The sequence below is a fragment of the Periplaneta americana genome, chromosome 17 (genome assembly GCF_040183065.1).
Source record: "Periplaneta americana isolate PAMFEO1 chromosome 17, P.americana_PAMFEO1_priV1, whole genome shotgun sequence".
NCBI lineage: Eukaryota > Metazoa > Arthropoda > Insecta > Blattodea > Blattidae > Periplaneta > Periplaneta americana.
Window position 1 is genome coordinate 84,394,010 of NC_091133.1, and position 19,269 is coordinate 84,413,278.

Here is a 19,269-nt window from a genome sequence, read left to right on the forward strand (position 1 = left end):
TTCAAGTGGAATTCTAGGATTTTCAGGACCCTTGGGCCAGGTAGCTCTGCCTTTATGAATCGGTCATCCCAAGGATAAAGTCGGCTAACTCTTGTTTTAACAGCTTCGCGATTTGCTTTCAGGATAGATGAGAGCTTCGCTGCAGAATATTAACTGTAATCTCGTGTATGATAATCCTTTTCATAGACATAACTTTATTTCTCTCTCTTTCTGTCAAACTTTTTGAGCATTAAACTTGTGTTGCAGAGCGTTCACATATTAACATTAAGCTGTCGATTGTTATCGAGCATTCATATCCACCCTACTGGGAGAGTTGCATCTTTCTCCTCTCCACATAGAAGATGAAATGCTAATTTTCGTCAATGGTATGTGGGAGGAAAGGCTGACAATATCGAGTTTCAAGGAAGACAGGCTGTACACTGCAAAGCGTTCAGGCTTCCAGCCGAGAACACGCGCATCAGACGTGCTTGCATAGCCGGCGTAGAATGTATCGTTATTAGCGGTGGAAACAAATCGTGTTGTTTACATGAACTCAGAGTAGTACAGGGACTTGTACAGAGCACTGTTATGCTTGAATCAAAACTTTGTTCGGTATGATCAGGTGACTGAAACAAATAAGGTATTAAGACACATTTACAGAAGCGAATACCTCATTCCCTTCTTTGTATAAAATGGTCGTACATTTTAAATAAAAATGGTGTGGCAGTAATTTTTTTACAATTTACAACTATCTATAACCAAAGCCGCCGTTTTTGGCGCGTGAGAGCAAGTATCTTATCTTTGCCACAGTCTGTGGACGAGAAAGCTGACAACTGTGATTAGAGGTTGCTGACGTCACATCTGTTTAGGAGGTGGTATCACTCTCAGCTGAAGTGGCAGCAGATGCCACTAACTGGACAGTAGGATGGTCCTTAATTTTGAACTTTCGAATTTTCTTTGGGACACCTCTTAAAGTTATTACATTTAGTACAAATAAAAATCGTATGAAGTTTGAAGTCGATCCGACGAAGATAAGTAGTGGCGTATCTTTTCTGAAAATTGGCAGCGGAACACTTTTCCCGAATAGAGAGTTTTATTAAAAGTTGAATTTATGACTGAGGGTTGTTTGTGGTGTGTGTGTGTGTGCGTGACAATTAAATTATCTGATTCTAAGCATTAGATAGAGATTTCTTGTTTACTCGACCGGAAAAAAAAGCGTAGGGGAGAGTCGGGTAGTATCGGGCAGTGCGTTTCTTTCATATACCACCATATGGTAGTACCTGAATGACATGGTTACGTTTCTCTATGCGACATCACAGAAACGTAACCATGTCAATCTGGTACTATCATCGTGTGGTAGATGAAAGAAACTCACTGTCCGATATTACCCGATGTCCGATACTACCCTACTCTCCCTTATTTAGATGAGTGAGATTAGATGGAAAGAACGCATGTCCATAGCTTCGAGTGCAGATTGTGGCAAATATGTATTTCGTATTGAGTAGTTACACCGCAGTCTAGTATATATAGTCACGAAGCTTGAGTTAAGGTTGCTAGGAACAATAGACTGTGCAGGTACTATTTCGCCTGTAATGAGGCGATAGTAGCGATCCTAGTGGTTAGCAACTATATATGGATGCATATTTATTACATATTGAGCTTCGTGACTGTATATACTAGACTGTGGTTACACTGTTGTACTGCTAAGATGGTGATGGAAGTTGATACGATTTAACGTTTATGATCGAAAAATAATAGAAAATGGAAACAATAAACTCTGATTCGTTGTTTCTCTTAGAAGACGGTGAGAGACAAATAGAGGGTGTAAAATTTTCTTTTAATGACCGGATTTAAAAGTAAAACTGAACTTACGTTATAGTGCACATCTGGTTATGAAAGAAGTGGAAGTGTTTTGGGAGAAAGCACGAATTCCTACAAGAAAGTTTCAATACAATGTCGAAAAACTGAGAGGCATTGTATAAAGAGTAGAAAGTAGTACTACAAAGGAATTCTAAACACATACTTCAACTTCAAGAATGAGAACTTCAGTGGTATTTCTGGAAAAACTAGATGATCTCTTTTATATTACACATGCTGATGCCCTTCAAATGAACACCATTGGAGAAGATCGTAAATGTCTTCTAAACCAAAGGAAGAAAGGTAGACCAGGCCCAATGATTGGAACAGATCGCATACTGATGGAAAAAGAGATAAAACGTAACCTACGTCAGTAACAGAAATAATCCAGGCGATCACAATTGCTCAGTAAAATATACTGCAAGGTAATTTTACTGCAAATTCTTAAAAATTAAAATAGGTATATTGTTAATTCAGTGTCGGCTATAATGCACAATATTATTAATGGTGATGATAATTACATTCATAGCGCAAATAACGCAATTAAATAATGAAAGCTGTTACGGTATAGGCCTACTACGATTACTGTTGAATATAATGAATATTACCAGAATTAAGTTTATATCACTTTAACGTGAACTTATTGTTCACAAACTATTTAAAATAACTGAATAAAATAATCAATATTTCTCACATACACCTGTTTCTATTTACAAAAGAAGCAGAACATAATGAACTCCTTCATTCACAGAAAATGATTCGATTCAATTTGGAGAACCTGGTCCAAGCAACAGGAAAGTCCCTCAACCTAGCAACTTAAGTCTAAAGATGACTCCATTGCTTCACAAAGAATTAAATGAGCTAAAATACAAGTAATCACGTCAAAACACTTGATAAGTGTAGAGTGAGTGATTGTGATGCTGAGAGTATTGTCTGCAAAAGAGAAGCCTTAGGTCATGACATGAGTGACGTTATTATAAAGCGCAGTTCTATATCGGATGTTGTAAGCATGTGCAAAGTGAAATACGTACAAAGTTCTTTAAAAACTTCAATGAACTTGGCTTATATTCGATCACCGTTCATTGGGATGAAAACACGCTTCCGGCTGTTATCGGTAAGGACCAAATAGACACACCACTATTAGCAGTACCAACACTATAATTATCATCCCTATTATCACTACCACCACCACTATAACTTTATTAACACCAGTGGCGGCTCGTGGGTATTGAATTCAGGGGGGCTGCATACAAAAAAAACATGCAACTTACCTTATTAAAAGATTAGTTCCATGCGTCTTGTCTTGTAGGTTGCAAACTTTTGAATCATCTTCTTATTAAAATCCGATATGTCGTTTAACATAGTCTTTACAATGGAAAACATAGCTAATGCGTTCAGTCTCTCTTCTCTCATCGTATTTCTGAAATAGGATTTTACTCTCTTCAAATACGAAAAGCAACGTTCTGGGTCGGAAGTTGTCATTGGTATGGTGATAGCTATGCGTAGTAGTTCCACAACTTCTGAAAATGAGGCCTGCAAGTTCTCAGATAGAAGAAACTGTAAGAACTTGACTGCGTCACTGATATTTCTGAATTCTTGTCTCTGATACAACACAGTGAGTTCCGTTTTCAGTTTGTCTTTATCGAACATTGGAAAAAGCTTCACACATAAATTTAGGTCATTTTCAGAAAATGAGCATTCAAATTTTTCTTGACACTGTGCACTGTTCCGTATTGTCTGTATGGCATTAACAAAGCTTGATATGCAGAGTCGGCCTTGGTTGTATAGTCGGTTGCGGGTTCGATCCCGGCCCAGATCGATGGCATTTTAATGAGACAGGCTCATGTCAGTAGATTTACTGTCATTTAAAAGAATCCTGCGGGGCAAAATTCCGGCACACCGGTGTCGCTGATATAACCCCTGCAGTTGCGAGTGTCGTGAAATAAACCATAATTTAATTTTTTATATGCAGATTTGAACCTTAGAAATATCTAACTGGCGATTTTGTAGCTGGTTGTATAATATATCTACATGATACATCAATAAATGAAGAAAACAGAGCCAGAAATTGAATTCAGGAAGTGATTGCGTGCATGTCAATGAGAGCGAAATTTTTTAAAAAATTCGAGCCGCTAAATAGAGACTGTATAATAAATGTATTTCACAACATAAAACGAGACAAGAGCCACAAATGTCTGGGGGTGCTGCAGCTCCGCAGCCCCCTTCGAAAACCGCCCCTGATTACCACCACCACTATATTATCTCCATTATCATTACCACCACCACTATAATTAGCAATACCACCACTATAATTATCATTCCTATTATCACTACCAACATCACCATTATCATTACCAACACCACTATAATTATCATCCCTATTATCATTACCGCCACCACTACATTATCGTCACCATTATTATTACCACCACCACTATAATTATCATCATTATCATTTACCACCACCATTATATTATCATCACCATTATCATTAAACTATTATTTCCATTGAAATAAGTGCCGTGCCAAGTTTTTCTCCCAGACAATAATACTGCATTATCTGAATAGGAATAGGCTAAATACATCTTTGAGGTTTTGTAAATCAATTGCTAATAAGTCATTAATGTGTCATGAGGGACACCAATATTAATATTGCAAGGTTCAATAAGAAAATCTTCATTTTTTGTCATATGAATTCTACCGTACAAATAAGATTTAGTAACTCTAAAGCTTTTCTTCTAATACCTAACATATTTAGTTTTTCTATTAAGATTTTGTTATTAACAGTATCAAATGCTTTTCTTATATTTAAGAAAATACTAATACACCTATTTCCTCGATCTAGCTCTCCAATTATGTTTTCAGTAACATCAAATATTGCATTATGTGTACTAATTTTATTACGGAAACCACATTGTTTTTCACTTAAAATATTACTTGTTTTAAAATACTTAATCAAGCTAATTTTAATACATTTTTGAAAAAAGTTTGGATATTACTTCAGTTTGTTAATATATTCATAAATAGCCTTCTGTATATCGACAGAATAATTTAGAATATCTTCAAATATCATCTGAACTAGTAGTCATTTCTTTTAAATACATAAGTGTATTCGCCTAATTCGACAGTAGTATGCGCATTATTTCTAATTTCTGCTCTTCAGTAGCCACTAATTCCTAGAAGGAATCGTGTTTCTGCTCTTTACTGTACTTGTTCTTTCGATGGTCGACGTTCTGAATATAATACTGCACACAAATTAGTAGTATTGTTTCCCCTATTGCAATCGTTGCATCGTATTTGGGTTATCTTTCTCCAAAAATGTAACTAATTAAGAGTTTCGAAACATCGGAAAAAGTTTCATCCGTAAGATGGCAAAGTACCTTCTCCGCAAGCTCCAAATCTTAGTTTTAAAACAGAAATCCATGCACGCGGAAGCTACGAGAGATTCACGTACATACGCGGAAGTACTCATGTCATGTTGTTTGACTGGAAACCAGTCTAAAAGAAGGGAGTTGCGATAATTGTTACGCATGAGGTAGCTGTCAAGATGGTCGCGCCCCGGGGAGTCGCTTCTTTATGCCGGTCTTCGTGTCTTTTGGCGTGTTCGATCCGGCCGTTACGCCGCTGCAGCTGTATGAATGACCCCCGCAACTTCATGATAACAACGCCACTGGCAATTCCTGCTGCAGTTAACTCTTGAAATTCTTGTAGAGTGGAAAATAATTCAAGTGTTCATCAAGTGCACCCTGTGAAAACAACGTACTGCAAGGGGAATTGTGGCTGTATACAGAAGGAGATTTTGCTCCTTAATATTTTCTAATATAAATTTCAGTATAGATTAGTGTATATTTGAAGAGACATTTAAATTCTAATGGCTTTCAGTAGGCCTATATTGTTACTTTATAAGTAGGCCTACGTGTTTCGTCCGACTCTTTAATGATGATTGTTGGTAAGATGTCCAGATATGGATTTCGGATTATGCATATTTTTAATTTCTTTAAACTGAAACAATTATACCAGTAGCGAGCCCATATTTTACTTGCGCAGAATACATATACATATACAGAGTGTTCCAAGATAAATAGTAAATATTTTAGGGGATAGTAGTAGTGGTAATATGGACAGTTCTGATTTAAGAAGTTCATATAAAACTGTGTCCAATTTTTAGTCGGTGTAAAGGTAGGCTACAGCTGTTTGAATCTTACGCCTTTAGTCGGTGTAAAAGTAGGCTACAGCTGTTTCAAATGTTACGCCTTACAAATGGTATGAAGGAAATATAAATGGCTACTGATTAAGTATAAAGGAATAGTACATTTCGCTCTTCTGAGATCAACACTGTTCCTAATGAGTGTAAAGAAATACCTTTTTGTACTTGTAGTTAGCGTGTAGGCCTACTGATCCGACTCGCGCGCAAGCACTCACCCTGAATAACACGTTGTAATGTATTAATATTATGTAAATAAGCAATAAATATGTTAAGTTAGTGTTTCTTTAACTTGGTTATTTAACGACGCTTTATGAACTACGAGGTTATTTAGCGTCGATGAGATTGGTGATAGTGAGGTAATAGCCTATTAGGCGAGATGAGGCCGAGAATTCGCCATAGATACCCGATATTTGCCTTACCGTTGGAGAAACCCTCGGAAAAGACCCAACCAGGTAATTAGCCCAAGCGAGAATCGAACCCGCGCCAGAGCGCAACTCCGGATCGGCAGGCAAACGCCTTTTAAGTTAGTGTTATGCTTATATACACTGTACGGATATGTGCAATAAAACTGATAGCAGTTATAGGCTATTTACTCAACAGAAACGTCTCGACACGTGACTTAGTAACAGCTTAGCAGCAGTTTAACTATTGATATTAATGAGTATATCTTGTTTATGTTCTTTGTTCCTGCTGTTCATGGAATTCGGGTAGCCTATATCACAAGAGTATTTCGCTCGATTTCTACGCATTGTCAAATAGTTGTCTACTTTTCGGTAAAAACGTAATACGGTGAACGCTAAGCTCCGCCCACAACCCCTTTCCACTTTTCTCCTACTAGCTCACCACACACACTACGTGATAGGCTAGTGTTGTGTCGAATGCACATTTCATGTGGGTGGGGATAACTTCCCCTACTGGCGTTCGCCGTATTACGTTTTCGCCACTTTTTCTGTTTTCTTACACTAGACTACTATAAAAAAAACAACACCCATCTCTGAGGCGGGACTCGAACACACAACCCTTCGGAGCAAACGCTAGAGGCATTTCATGTGTCTACCGCTTGCTCTACCCAGGCCGACTGTACTTATATACACGGATGTAGGCCTACGCTTGTAAATAAAGAGTATAATTACAAGCGCACCACATTGTTTACAATATTTTTTTTTTAAATAATTTTCTAGCTCTTTACGGCTTAGAGCAGATCTTAAGTGATAACATTCTTGACGTGGTTATTCCAGTTCTCTCCTACCTTGTCAAGAAATTCGTTTGGGTAATATTGCATCCCTCCTCATCAGACATTTGTTCATACTGTATTCTTCTGTTATGTCTCTGTGTTAACATACTGCGTGTTTATACATGTAGGTCTATATCTAATATATTCAGATCTGTAGTTATAGGCCTACTTCAGCTTGAGGCATTTATGGAAAACGCTCAACTGTTCAAAATTATATTCAGTACTTTGTATAACACAAAAGACACGCAATGACAATTGTCAGATCCTGATAATTTTAAATTGAAATAATTCAAATTCAGTGTAGTGATTCATAGAGTGTCTAGGTTGATGTTTGAATTTTCAACAGTAGTTGACGAATACTCCCCTTCTTCGACCCTAAATGACGAAGATGGTGGTGTGTCTCCCGCACCCAATTATAAGTCACCCTCATGCGCAGAAAATTACGGGACGAACCTAATTGGTGAAGCAATTACGAGTAAATAAAGCGAGGCGCAGGAAGTCTCGAGAGCGGTGTGGCAGCCTTGTTATCTTTATTCTGGAGACGTGTTTAATCACCACGTATGGAAAAGCTATTTATCTCCTTCGCATTGTGATGTAAGATACGTAAGTTGGACTATCGGCTTAGCTCAGCGGTAAGAAGTCGGTCTCTTGATCGGAGGCTGTTCTCTAGCGTGGGTTCGAATTCCACTTATTCAGATTATCTGGTTGTTTTTTCCGAGGGTTTCTCTAACTGTAAAGCGACCATTAAACGATCAATATTATTGTACAATATTTAAAGTTGTGCACTAATATTGAGCGTATCAAAACTTTTTGAAATGTATTGTGCAGTCTTAAAAAAAAATTGTGCCATCTGAAGGCAGCATAGCGCAATATCCTGTCAGTTCACGAGAAACCGTGGAGTTCAGTCACTCACATCTGCCACAGATCGTCTTCATCCTTTGTTATAAGTAGAGCCCGGATGTTTCGCATTTATTTTGGTTAAAATAGGCAGGCATATAGGCACTACAAATAGTAAAAATAGGCAGTGAAATAGGCATTTATTATTCATGGAAACAGACAAAAAATAGACAAATACTTAATAAACTATCCCATACGGTTCTCACTTTTCTTGGTTATATGTTACAACAAGATGCTTTTTTAAGTTCGTAACTATCATAGTGAGTCGCCTGTCAGAGAGAACGTTTTTCTTGGTGGAAAAAGATCTTTCTACTTCTACTGAAGTGATTGAAGCAAACTTAAAACAACTTATTTCAGCAGGATTGTCTCTACTTTCTTTCAGAGATCTGGAAAAACCGACTGTGTATTGTCTCAAAAAGAGGAATGTGAGAAGGGATTAGAGACTTCAAAGTACTTGTGACTTGTGCGTACAAGCGACAACAGTATCGGGACATGGAGACTTGCTTTTAATACTTCCCTCATCCCCTTTCTTTCGCTGGTAAACCCCGAAGTGACCTGAGCACTGAGGTTTATACTGTTCAAACATCTTTGTTAAGTGACGTAAAAGATGGAATCGGTAGGGGAGAAAAGTTTACGACTTCTTGGAAACGTATGTATTGCTGGAGAATAAGATTCTGAGCAAATATTTATGTGAGGTGAATATGTATTTTTAATTTGTACAACCGTTCTTTTTTGTTTTTTGATATAATTTATGTGCGGTTTATTTTAAATGCATTAAAATATAGGAAATGTACAATAACGACGTAAAAAGGCTAAAAAAAGGGGGGGCATTTAACCTTAAAATAGGTAACAGGAACTAAAATAAGCAAAAAATAAATAAAAAGGCAAAATAAAAATTGGTCCTATCGTCCCCAAATGTGTGGAAACGTGTGTATCTCTAATAGGTCTTTCATACATACACTCAGTGTAAAAAATAGATATTTTGCCTAAGATCCGGGCTCTAGTTATAACGTTCTTTTTTTCCTAGTTGTTAGTTTAGTTCTTTGTTTTGTTTCCACATCGTGCTCTTTTTCTTATTAATATGGTATGAGTGCGAAAAGTAAAGAAAGAGCTTTCATTATTGAATGCATACAACTTTACAAAACTTCACCAGCTTTGTGGAATGTAAAGTCGAGTGAACATAAAAATGGAGAGGAGAAAAAGAGACATATGAGGCGTTGCTTAACAAACATAAAGAGAGATTAGGTCTATCTTACAGCTACAAGAGTAGATTTAACAAAAAAATCCAGTTTTTTTAGGACAGCAGCTTCTTGATCGTCCAGCATTTCGAAACAAAATTATTGTTGAGTAATATTAATTTCGAATTGAGCTGTCCAGAGGGAATGTCAGTATTATTGCACAATATTACTGTGCAATAGTATTAATTGTCTAGAGGCTGCATAAGGTAAATGTCGGGTACCGGTAATCCATGGCGAATCCGTTCTCATAATGCCAAAATACCATCTCGCTATCATCAGTTTCACCGATACCATATAATCCCGTGAAATAAGGTAAAGGTATCTCCTATACACGCCATAAAGGCGCATGGTGGGCATGGGTATAGAGTTCCATGCTTCCATAACTTCAAGTACCAAATCTCACAACTTTATTCCTTTGCTGTGGTCGTGCCAGAGAATCAGTTCCTTCTCGAGGCTTATGTTGTGGTTCCGTAACAAGCTGTTTTTTACGGTGATGGGTTGTTAGCCCTTCGCCCAACCCCAAAGCTGGAGGACCACCCCTTATCGGCTGTCCGCGATTGCTTATTCGGTATATTCGCAGCTTCCCGCCTTACCTGGAGGCCGTCCCCTCTGTCCTCAGCGCCATGCTGTGGTTATACACACCATACATGGGATTCACTTTATAACACTTGATAAAATATAAAACCTTAAAAAAAACTTAAAACTTTACAAATGTTACATTTATTTTTATATGTTTTTTAGGAACGGTAAATATACCTTGAGTTAACGTATGCTTCCGTTTCAGCGTCGTTTTCGCCTTCGTGAGCGATCTACTCTAGAATAAAAAAGTAAATAGAAGGAACATTTCAATAAACAGCCCGACAGTAGGAATATCGTCAGAAAAGTGTTACAATATAAGTCTATAACAGAGAAACAAGCCTGGTAAGCCCAAAATCAAGATGATTTGAACAAATTTTTTGAACACGCAGCAGGCAGAAGTGCCTAATCTCTTTATGAAGTTAATTATGATTCTTATCTCCTTTGGAACCTGTCCTTAAGTATAAGCCATTCGTTACCTCGTGAAACCAAATACATACTTATAGTAAGAACCTTATGTTGGGGTTAGTTTGCTAGCTAGCTGCAAGTGGAGGCGTAGCATGGGAGAGAAGCTGCAGGGGTTATTCAACGTGGGTGAGAAATAGCAGAGAACGTTTGATGGAGGACAGGGATCACTTATGTGCCGTATATCTAAGACAGGGAACCACTGCTTTACTTCCCTCCCGAATGAAGTCATGCTAAGGATTTTTCCATGCTTCAAAATCCATTACCCTTCTCCGAGTTTGAACGGACCGAACGGCTAGCATGGTAATCGCTAGACCACCGAGAACAGTTCTCTCCTATCTCGTGCTTCCATTGACTGTAAAAACACGTTTTTCGTATGGCTGCTATCCACTGGTGAGACCGATTGCAGTCTTAACTCCGTGCAGGAACAACAAACGCCGCACATGCAGAAAACCGACGCTGAGGAAAGCGTTCTTGATAGATTTCAAGCACTGCACTTGAGTCACATCTCGTCTTTCAGTAAATTACCTGAAAATCACAAAGCTCTTAGCAGAAAACTCAACAATCCCGCCTACCCTATATCTGTCATCGAATTCCAAAGTGGCATAACCTTACTCAATGATATTAGCTGTTTAATGCTGCCGGTCCTGGTGACTGTTGCTTCATATCCCATGATCTTGTTCAGGTTTTATTTTGTCCAGTCTACATTGGTATTCATTTTTATAAAAAATATATTGCTTGCAAAAACCATTTCTTCTTGTCAGATCTTTACAATAATTATAGCAGAACATTATGAGAGTCCACTGTCGGTTAGCATGCCTAACCGTGAAACGAGCGGACCCGGGTTCAAATCTTGGTTGGGACAAGTTACCTGGTTAAGGTTTTTTCGGGGGTTTCTCTCAACCCAATAAGAGCAAAATGCTGGATAACTTTCGGCTCCGGACCGTGAACTCATTTCGCCGACATTGTCACCTTCATCTCATTCAGATGCTTGATAACCATAGGAGTTGATAAAGCATCGTAAAATAACCAATTATAAAGTTAATGAAACTACATCTAATTTAATACAGCATTACTCAAAATAAAAATAATTTAAATAATATTAAAAGTTTCTGAAATTAGATTTAGGCCTATCTTTTCCGAAATTGAATCTCTTTTTCTGAAATTAACTTTACATTTTCCGAACTTATTATTAAGGTAAGCGTTCACTACATCGTATCGCACTCATCGGACGAATCGCACGGATCGGAAAAAGACTATATCTTTGCTGTAATTGTTATGTAACCGCGTTCACTACATCGTATCACACGCATCGCCTCTCGGCAAATCCGTCCACGTTTCTCGGATGAGCAACTTTTCCGATGCGTGCAATAATGGTCTTCTTTAATAAATCAATTTTAATTGTCAACTGTTACTATTATGTTGTACCATGTTCAGTGTCGCGACAAAATGACAGAAGGAAAACTTATTTCGCTTGTAGAAAATTGCAAAGAATTATATAATTTGAGGAATTCCCATTACAGTAATCAAGTCATTTCTTACATATATATTATGTAACCAATATTTCTTTCGTTTCTTCCTCTTCAATTAAGGCGCATGAAGCAATTACAAATTCTTATTCGCTAACAATCATAATTAATAGACCTAACCTCAACTCCTCTGTTTTCAGCAATGTCAATATCGTACGACGTCATGTTTTAAACAGCTGATAGGGGAATCCGATGAGGCGATGAGGTGGAGCCGTTACAGTGAACGCATTGCACTTAAAATATCCGTTGCGTGCGATTCGTACGAGGAGTGCGATACGATGTAGTGAACGCTTACCTTTCGACTACTATTTCCGAAACTGAAATCACTTTTTCTGAAATTGAGACTGAAATGGTTAGCAAATTACATATTAGAAATCATGCTTAATTAAAATATTTCAACCAGAATGAAAATACGTAGACTATAAATTTGAAGAAAAAAAAAAAACAATTGAGTTAGCGACTATTTATAGACTATGTTGAACATAGGGGAGAGTGTTGTACCTTTAAACACTTTTCATACTTTATTTTTTTTAACTTTTGGAGATTAAATTTTTAAAATGAAAAAATGCTTGAAATAATTATTGAAGATTCCTTTACAACTTCCTGTATGTATTTTCCTGTTTTACAGGTCTATTAAGGATGGAAAAAAATAAAATGAAGGGATATGTGATGTGTTCAAAGGTACAACAGGATCATGTACCTTGGAACATACACTCTTGTAAGTTGGAACACATGGATTATAGCAGGGAATATAGCTGTAAAAATGACAATCATATTTAAAATGTATTTGTAATCATAAACCAGAGCAGGCTTCTCTGATTTAGATTTTATTTCCTAGAGAAGCAATAACTGATTCAACAACTTTCTTCAAGGCATCCGAATCAATTGGGGACCTCTTTAATTTCAGACTTACTTCGTAACATGACCTTAAAATAAAAGAAAAACAAAAACCGATAGTATCGTGTAATTTGGAACATGTTCCATGGTACAAGATGTTTTGTGAACAAAGGTACAAGAGGGTGCACGTTTAAACAAATATGGCTCCGAAAAATAAGAGAGTCAAATAAATCATGGAAATTAAAATATGTTATTACTCATCAGATGATAGGGAACACATCGTACTTGAAAGATATTAACAAATGCAATCTGGTTTTGTGTTAGAAAACATACATCAATGAACGAAATGTTTACTTTTGGTACTAAAAAAACTTCTTTTGTCCACGGAACTCATACTTTGCAATAAATCAAACTGAAACTACAACCAGAGCTACTTAGCGGCTTTCTCTACAATCTAGCCTACTTCATTTTGAGTCCTCTAGGTAGCAGCAAAAATTAAGAAACAAAAGATGTTCAAAGGTACACTATGCTAAAGGTACGACAGTCTCCCCTACTACAAATTGGTTGTGAGATAAGTTACGTAGGCCTATTTGTGTAGGCTTACGTTATAAATTTCCAAGAAATAGTTCCGCTTCAGACTTGGTTAATTTCTTATTTGACGGAGAAATCTCGACTCCGCTCGCTTTCTTTCTTGCCAGTAAGTATTCCTGTAAATAAAGCAAATTGGTGATCCCCCTCCTTCCCATTAATTCCGTGAGTGGTACCTGGTGCGCTATGCATATGCGTGGGGCCATTACCAGCCCAGCCTAGCCCGACCTCGCGGGACGGATATTCGTGTAGTAGGTTCCTACTACATTAGCATGAACTGGCTGAAGCTAGAGGGCTCTCGAGGAGGGCCCTTCCAACTTACTCCAACTCATTATCTTTCTCGTTAGTCTCGTTGCCTGGAACGAACACCGTCAGGGGTTTCACTTGCCGAAATGACCGGTTCTGCATTATGAGAAATCACGAAGCACTGGCTTAAGTATTTCCCGCTGAAATAATTGATCCGGTAAGTTGGAACGAGGCTTGTATTGTAGTTCATAGAATTTTGTCGGTCTTCAGCATCCGAGTTCCAGTCAATTTTATAGACCGATGCAGTTACCTTGTGTGGCTTCTGAGATGTAGATAATAATTTGTTAAATGTTATGTTTTATTTAACGACGCTCGCAACTGCAGAGGTTATATCAGCGTCGCCGGATGTGCCGGAATTTTGTCCCGCAGGAGTTCTTTTACATGCCAGTAAATCTACTGACATGAGCCTGTCGCATTTAAGCACACTTAAATGCCACCGACCTGGCCCGGGATCGAACCCGCAACCTTGATAATAATTTATAATAATGTTGAATTTTTATAATAATTTTAAGAATTAGTCCTTAGCTATTCTAGTAAAGATTTTATATCCATACTGTCGGACATTGTCTAGTTTCAAAAATAAATTAAAATCGCAATTTTTCAATTCAGATTCCTTTAAGTTATAAGCCCTTTTCTTTGCGATAGTTTTGTAAAAAATATGGGCTATATATTTCTTTTCCTTCCTTTCCCCTTTTTGTTTTCTTTATCAGCCGATGAATGTATTATCATAGCCTTTTTATTGTAAATTTTATTTAATTTTCGTATTTCTTTTCTTTTTTATTATTATTTTATTACATTTCATTTTGTTACATTCTTCCTTACGTTTTCCATATTAACCATTTGTACTGAATGACTTGCTTTTGCTATATTCCAATGTATTTTACTTTCTTTTTTTCTATTATGGCATTATTTTCATGTTGTTTAGTGTCGATTTTATTATGCTATTGTTATTATTATTTTTTGTAATATGTTAGTATTCTGTTCTTTAACTTTTTGCTAAATTTTAACTGCTTGTATACTTTGTGACCTGGTATGGTCTTAACTCTTCCGGTATAAATAAAGAATTATTATTATTATTATTATTATTATTATTATTATTATTATTATTATTTCTACAAGATTCGTGAAAATTTAGTAGTCTAATTTCTGGTCAAAAATAACTTTTTTAGTTTCTTGTAGAAAATGTCATTATCATGCCGAATTTACACTTTGATGAAGTTTCAGAGCCCTACGGCGGTTGTGTCATTAATTACGCCGTCTTTAAAAAGGCTGCAAATTTTTAAACTCATTTTCACGTTTTTTCTTCAATTCTGCATTCACATTGCTAAAAATTCCAAACTTTTGTGCTAGGAAGCTGACATTTTTACTGCATGTTCATTAATGTGTTAACGTTGTGTTTGCACTTAAAAAATAATAATTTTGAATAACAAATAAAAAGTATGCATGCTCTGTAAATTTTATAAATTTAAATATGAATAAGTTTAATCTTTCCTCCTGTTTTTGCAAGCTAAAACTAAAAATGTGAGAACGCAGGCACTTTCTGAAGAGATCAAAAGTATACAAACATCTGATATGATTGTTAATATTTGGGGAGATGAAAAACTTTGAAAATATGCAATTTTTTTTTTTTTTTTTTTTTTTTTTTTTGCAATTTAAATAACTCAATCTACTCAAACTATAAATATGAAGTTTAAATAACACATTACTACTCGTATTATCAATAGTAGGCCTATGTGTAGACTGTGAAAAGAAATCATATTTCGAGCTTCAAAAATATATAAAATAGAAATTTCACCCATCGCCTTCTTTAGCACATTTCTGCTGTCTCGTTTTATTTAATTCACTTAGAAATCCGACCATATTTTGCGTTTTGTAGTGTGAGTGCCTACTACTCGCAGAAACCAAGGGATGTAGCCCAACCTTCTACGATACTTAATATTTACTACTTTATACCACTTAATGAAATGTATAAAGAGACTCTCCTTCGAAGTTCTTTCCTATTCGTATAATTTATGTACAGTTGCGCCACTGCTTCTTTGTATCCTATATCCGATGAATCAATACTAACTCGAGTAGAATGGGTTGAGGTTGAAGCTTCATCTTTAAGAATTGCGGATAGGGGCGATACAGAAGACGACGGCTCCAAACTGCCCTGAACTCGTTAGTTAATATCTCGGAGATATCCTTCCTAACTCGGCATCCCGCACGTCTTGACTGCTTGCAGCTTGTCTCCCGGAGTGCGCTAAGCCTAGCGGTAAACAACGGACTAAAAGTTACTCCCCTTCCATTCCCCGTCTTCAGTTCATTATTGAGAATTGGATCCCGAGAATGGAGCACATCCAACTGACTTCCACTGTTTGTTCTGGGATCAGCGAGATGCCTCCCAGTCCCGTGGGAACCCCGCGTGCTCTCGCATATCCTGAATAAACTCTTGTGACGTCACCGTACATAGTTACTTCCCGAGAAGAGAAAGAGTTTCCAGCGCAAATCGCGAGATCTGCATTAGAGTCACCTGCTGGAATCATATTACAGAAGTCTTCTAGATCTCATTGCGGTTTTCTTTTTAAGTACGCGTTATTGAATCACTTTCTGAAGTTTTGAAAGTTGATTGGATCTTGGAAGCATTTCATATCGATAAACTCAGTACAGATTTCAAATTTCAAATTTATTCACAATTTACATCTGAAATGGTACATATGAATAGATACCCGAAATGAGCATATGCTCGTGCTCGGGTACAGTCCAGTAGTCTACATAAATTTTACAGATATCAATAATAATGTTGATGATAGAAATAATAGTAACAACAATAATAACAATAATAATAATAATAATAATAATAATAATAATAGAATAACCGTGACGGAGATGATACAAAGATAGTAATACAAATTAATTAATAAATAATAATAATAATAATAATAATAATAATAAAGGTAAAGGTGTCCCCGTAACATGCCATGAAGGCACTTGGGGGGCATGGATGTAGAGCCCCATGCTTTCCATGACCTCAGCACTAGAATGAGGTGGTGTGGTCGGCACCACGCTCTGACCGCCTTTTACCCCCGGGAAAGACCCGGTACTCAATCTTGTAGGAGGCTGAGTGAACCTCGGGGCCGTTCTGAAAGTTTGGCAACGAGAAAAAATCCTGTCACCACCTGGGATCGAACCCCGGACCTTCCAGCCCGTAGCCAGCTGCTCTACCAACTGAGCTACCCCATTAATAATAATAATAATAGTAATAATAATAATAATAATAATAATAATAATAATAATAGAAATAAAACAAAAATATTAACAATAATAAAATAAATACTAAGACGGATAAAATAAAATATAAAACGACTTAGCGAGAGTTAACACAACTTAAATAAGCATATAATAACCAGGAAAAAAATAACGAACTCGAAAATCAACAAAAAAAAGCTCGTTGTATCGCAGACGACAGCAACCGCCGTATTGTGACATTATGTTATTTAGTACTGAAGTTTTGAAAGACAGTGTCTATTCTTTGTACAGGCTCTGGCATTTGGTTCCGGCGAATTTTAGGATGTTGTTCTGTAGTGATTATAAGATTTATAAATATCAAAATACTCGTAACCTCACAGGATATGGTTTTAACAGTGCAATTTATCAGCATGTTACTGTTTTTTTTTAAGATGACACATTTCAAGTGATCCTCTCGGTATCTTATGGTTTGTTGCACGCAGTCTTACTCAGAATTGAAATTGTAAAAAGGCCCGTAACGCACTACTCCGAGAACTATGTAATATGTGTGGAGACAGGTAGCAATGCTTTGGTCTTCACATTATAGTCGGAAATATGTTGTGAAGAATCGGTAGAACGGAGAAAAATTCTCTCCGGCACCGTGACTCGAACCCCGGTTTCCAGCTTTACGTGCTGGCGCTTTATCCACTAAAGGCTGGTTCACAACAAACCGGGAATGGAAACGACAACAAGAACGAGAACGAAAATAATATTAAAATGTATTTCCGTTCTCGTTCTCGTTTTCGTTCCCGGTTTATTGTGAACCAGCCTTAAGCCAAATCGGATTCAAGCTCCGATGCCGGATTGAATCCCTCTCATTTTTAAGTTGTACCTACTGTGTTCCCCTTTGTTGCCCTACCCCTATGTACCGTGTCACAGTATGTGTGACAGTAGGCACAATGTCCAACCACAAGTACAGAGATGCACTCATTACGAGTGACTTCACTATATGGAAACGCAGAATTACTGCACTGAAACTCCATATGTATGTACTTCGGTACATCATAGTAATATCAGAGCGTTTAGAATAGAAAGTGTGGTAACTCGGCAAGGGTCTAATGGGACTTTTAAACCCCCTAGTGTCGCCACGGCAACTGAGCGAAACATTGGCGTGGCGATCGTTCTAAGACTACAGTTTTCCTCTTAATACTGTGGACAGAGCAGGTAGAACTCGTTCTGCTATGGAATTAAAGAGATATTTCTTGTGGTGTTCGGGTGATTTTTATTGTGCCGTTTATGTGAGCGAGTAGTAATAAGCCTAATTGTTTTGTTCTTGATGTAAATCCGATCATATAATCTGTAAGGAAGAGACGTCTCTTTTATCCACACAAAGCCTAGAGTATTTTTCAGAACTGGTGTAGAGCAATTCCACGAAGACAGAAAACTGTATGTTCGTTATTATATCTGTAATATCCATTTTTCTGAGGTTTTGATTGTAAGAGCCGATAAATTTATTATTGTCGGTAAAGAGGTAGGACTTCCACGAAAGAACTGGCGACCAAAACCGTATGCCATAACACATATTTTCCCAAACTTGCCTCGATATCTTAAAAAAAGAGAAGAAGGGAAAATATTCAACCAAGAGGAAATCAATCCTTTTTCGTAACAATGTACCCTTACCAAATACCATCTGGCTATGACCAATTCTGTTGACGCTAAATAACCAAATAGTTGATTTTTTTAGTTGGTTACTTAACGACGCTGTATCAACTACTAGGTTATTTAGCGTCGATGAGATTGGTGACAGCGAGATGAAGCCGAGGATTCGCCATAGATTACCTGGCATTCACCTTACGGTTGGGGAAAACCTCGGAAAAACCCAACCAGGTAATCAGCCCAAGCGGGGATCGAACCCGCGCCCGTGCGTAACTTCAGACCGGCAGGTTCAATTGATGGGAAAGTAGACTTTTGTCTTCGAGTACGATATTCATGTCGATTAGATTTATGTTTTATTTGACTTCTGTGGTAGTAAATTAGTAAACTATATTTATAAATTTCTTCAATAGTTAATACTTTAAAATATGTAGCCTATATAAGTTTCAAATTAGAGTGTGTTAATTGAATTTTTCACAGCAACATGAAGCTTTAAAATTCAAGTTTCTCAAAGCTTTAAACTTTGAGTTGTTTCCTTTTTGAATTGGGCCGTCGAATTTTGTATACGTCGTAGAGAAGATAAAAAGTGAATGACTGCAACTTTTTCGTAGCCTACCGATTTCGTGTTTCACTGAATCAGTAACTACTGTACTTATTATTGTAGGCATATGACATCATTCGCTTCAAAATTTGTCT

At 37.1% G+C, this 19,269-nt stretch overlaps 1 protein-coding gene across 1 annotated transcript in view; it reads left to right on the forward strand.

The window, feature by feature from the left end:
• Rat1 (5'-3' exoribonuclease 2 Rat1) overlaps positions 1-19,269 on the forward strand; it is a 217,567-nt gene that overhangs the window by 169,784 nt on the left and 28,514 nt on the right. The window lies entirely within an intron of this gene.